Below are 4,395 nucleotides of genomic sequence, written 5' to 3'. Positions count from 1 at the left end.
CCGCAGCCACGGGAGGGATGGACAATAGATGTCATGCAAGTTCTTTTCCCTAAGCACGTATGACGACACACGGAATGCATGCCTACATCACATTGACGAACGGGAGCTAGCCACATATCTCTCCGTGCTATAACTGTTGCATGATGAATATCATCCAAAAAAATCACCGACCCATTGCCTACGAGTTTGTCCTACAGCTGTTGTTACTTGTCTTGCTCTACTGCTGCTACTACTGTTGCTACTGATGTTACTTGTCTTGCTCTGCTACTACTGTTGCTACTATTGTCGCTTGCTACTATTTCTACTTGCTACTGATGTCACTACTGCTGTTCCTTGCCGCTGCTATTACTCGTTACACTGTTGCTACCTGCTACAATTTTGGTTCGCTGGTCGTTGACGGGAACTGACAACTTCCGTCAACGAGGCAACTTGGCGCCATTGATACAATCGCTAGGAATAGTCTGCCGTCAACAGATCATTTCTGACACCGTTGTTATCATACTACTTTCCTACTGATACCTTGCTTGCAGATACTAATCTTTCAGGTGTGGTTTAATCTGACATATTCAGCTGCTAATACTTGAGAGTGTTCTCTCACCTCCCGCCGTGCGAATCAACAAATTTGGGTCGAATACTCTACCCTCGAAAACTACTGCGATCCCATGCGCTTGTGGACCGTCAACAACATTCTTCTAGTTTCGATTGCCGGAGAGTGCTAGTAGCATTCTTCTGGTGCCGTTGCAAAGGGGAAGAACAGTTGGCATCAATGACCTTTCATGAATCTGTTCGGGGCTGGCAGTCGACTTGGTTTTATTGTAAAGATGTTGCGTCTCCGAATATGTCGATTGGCCTTCCCCCCCTTTACATTGGAGAGACCCACTACTCCCTGAACATTGTCCGCGACACAAGGAGAGAAAGTCCAGGTAAGAATTTTAGTGAATGCGGTAGTAATTTTGATCCATGGTGGAGTGAATGTTATGGACCTACTAGAGGCGTTTATCGGCCGGCAAATCCAGCCCCTTCAAGCGAGGGACCACACTTTGTGGCACTATTCGGACACCAAAGACACCACCGAGACACATACATAGGAAGTCTCTAAGGAGACTATTGTGCAGTGGCTGAAAAGCCTCACCGGAGCCTGTGACAACCCTCTAGGATCCAAGCGAATCCTACCCTTCTCTGGAGTGAACCTGGTGAGTTATATCTTTGTCAAATGCTTTCATATTTCGTTGAGTGATTGCGTCTTCAGTCGACTGACTTTACTGTTTGTATCTTGCAAGAGTTAACGATGATAGAGAAGAGAGCGCGGACGACAGCGTAGACACTGATTACGCCGAGGGCGGTGAAGGAGGTGATGACGATTGAGAGGACAACGTGGAAGAATATCAGTCTCCTCGACGCACTGAGCATCGATCCAAGCAGCGCCAAGACCCAGCGGCTGTCCCAAGCAGAACCTTGGCATCACGTACCAGGAATCCGAAGCGCGACCGGGCCGCAACATCTGAGTTGACTAAAAATGCTCCAAAATAGCACAAGTATTCCGCAGCAAAACCTCGAAAGGGTGTGCCCCGTATGAAGATCATCGTGCTTGTCGCCTCAACGTGAATGTTCATTTTTCTGCTTCTGCTGTTGTGGAACTTCATGTCTTTGCTGACTGAGAGGAATTTGTTTGACAGAGCTTATACCCTTCACAAGGAACACATGGAAGTGGACACTGCTGACCTGGCCACTTCTTAACAAGGTATAACAAATCTTCACCCTGCTCTGTTTTTTGGAGATGATTCGTCAATTGAATAAGTTTATGTTTTTGATTGGCAGCTGCAGACGTCATTCACTTGGAAGATGAGGAGGAGCCACATCAGGGTGCGGGGGATGAAGGTGTGACCTTGGGCACCCCACACATACACACTCAGAGGACATCATCAGGGCAGGTGCCTCGGAGGTCGACTGCTGCATTGTCTCTGGACATGGCGACTCTTCCCAAGCCAAGGTTGGACTTGAGGTTCCGATGCCGAATGCCCCACCACCAACTTCAACTCTTGTGGTCTCAGCACCAATTGAGCAACTTCAGGCAACTCTTGTGACCTCAACTGAAGTACCGACTCATCCGACGCCCGCGTTCTTTCTGCACCGTGTCCTACAGGACCAAACTAGAGCTGGTAAAGAGGCCATGATCTAGACTGAGCAAATTATGTTGCGAACGAACGAGGCATACGATGCCAGCAAGTTGTCTTATTATGCCATCTCAGCACTTCATGCTAATGTCTGAGTAAGTGCGATTGTAAGTTCATTTCTGACTGAATTTCTGTCCATCTTGACTCTACACCCACTCGGTGTTTTCTTTTGGTGCATACTTGCTTATATTCCCTTCGAGTAAATAAAGTCTTAGTCGAGTGGTTTCTGGTCCAGTGCGAGCATGCTGAGTGCACCCATTGGGTGTATTCCCCGAGACCGCTGTCGAATGTCGGTGACATCGACATGAGTCTTAGATTTGTTTTGATAGTCGCTTGGCACTCGACAGGACGGACCTGGTTGAGTGATATTAGGTCCAGTGGGGGCATGGTGAGTGCACCCACTAGGTGTAGTCCCCGAGACCGCCTCGAGTGCTTCCATCGGCGGGGGTCTGATAGACACAATTTTGCATGTTTGCTCTCTTTTTTTGTTACTCAGACAGGTCGGACCTGGTCGAGTGGTGTCTTATCACGTGGGGGCATGCTGAGTGCACCCACTGGGTGTAGTCCCTCAGACTACTGTCGATCGTTTACGACACACACTCGTCGTAAGAACTTGGACACGGGGTCCTTTTTGTATTTGGAGCACGCTTGTCACTCGTTCCATCGAGTGAGTTCTTTTTTTTAGTGTCTCCACCTCTGAATGCTTATCTTAGGGATGGAAAGGTCTGAACTACCAAGACTTATCGTGCAGGTTTCATGGACATCATTTCCATGAACCCTAATATGACGCTTTGCAGGGGTGTGAGGTGGGGCGATAGGCCCCCATCCAGTCGACTGAACTTTCTCTTTTCCATGGGAGTGGAGAAATCTTAATGTCGACTAAACTACTTCGTTGTTGATTTCAGAAAGCGTGTGAGCTTGGCACTAAGTATGTCGACCTGAAGAAGGAGAAAAACCAGCTTCAGCTGGATCTGGAGGTGACCAAGAACGACCTGAACCGTGCACAGACCAAGCTGAAGACCCTGGAAGTAATCCTTGTCGACCAATCGCACTATCACTTTCATCTTCTATCCTTTGAACCGAGTGTCCACACTCGAACAGGCGTGCATGATGAGAACCGTCGACTCCAAGCGCGACTCAGCAATGTTATTTCTTTAGATACTGTGAAGAAGGCGCTTGAAGATAAAGACGAGGAACTCGCTGATGCTCAGATGGTGGCGAGGGAGAAAACCGAGGCTGCTAAGAATAAGCTTGCCGTAGGCTGTAAGTTGGAAGAAGAGAACGCCAAACTCAAGCAAGAACGGGCCGATTGGATAAAAAGGGTTGAACAGGTGACCAAGAGAAGGAGCGGTCTGGAGAACTACTTGGGAGACTTTGCGAAGAAGATGTTCGGCATGCTTGAACGAAACTTTTCTTCTGTCGAGTGAATTTCCTTAATTTCCACGGAACTGTAGCATGAACAATCTTTCTTTTCCCCTTCGTGTAAAATTCTGTCAAGACTTTGACAAGGAAACTAACGAGATCGAGCAACATCTGGACCCCACCAAGTCACCCGTCGGGGACGTTGTAGCCATGAAGATGTTTCGCCTTGACGCTCATCTCAGAAGTGTTCAAGGGTATATTGGTCGACTGAAAGTTGCGCTGGTGAAGAAACACAAGGAATTGTGGTCAGAAGACACCCTCGAGACTGACCTTGAGTCGAAGATGATCCGCTTCAATGAGATTCCCAGTCGAGTACATGCATGGACAAAATCTGTTGCTCGCTGCAGAGCTGATGTGGCGCTTTCACTCGTCCGGGTCCATTGCAAGGAGGCCAAGGAGGACAAGCTGAAGTCTCTCCAGGTGGCCAACACAAAGAAACTTCAATTCGAAAACTTCATGGAGACCTTCATCAAAGCAGCCACAAGAATCATCGATGGGACAGATCTGGACACCTTCAGCAAGCCCACAAGCCCTAGCGGTGTTTGAGAATAACTTTGCTTGCAGTTTAAAACTTTATTTGCCTCGGTATGCCGAGTGATGGTGTAACCTTTTAAAACTTCGTTCATGCCTTAAGCCTGAGTACTTCCGTTTGCATGGGCAACTTTTATCTGAATTAGAGATCTTGGATTTATCTGCATTTTGCTTTTCAATCCCTTGTTTGGCTAAGTTCGTTTGGTTTTCGTGTCAGATAGATGCTCATCACTCGAAGAATTTTGAACTTAGGCGAAAACTGGTTCCT

Source organism: Hordeum vulgare, chromosome 7H, assembly GCF_904849725.1.
Source record: "Hordeum vulgare subsp. vulgare chromosome 7H, MorexV3_pseudomolecules_assembly, whole genome shotgun sequence".
Classification (NCBI taxonomy): domain Eukaryota; kingdom Viridiplantae; phylum Streptophyta; class Magnoliopsida; order Poales; family Poaceae; genus Hordeum; species Hordeum vulgare.
This window is presented reverse-complemented; position numbering follows the sequence as displayed.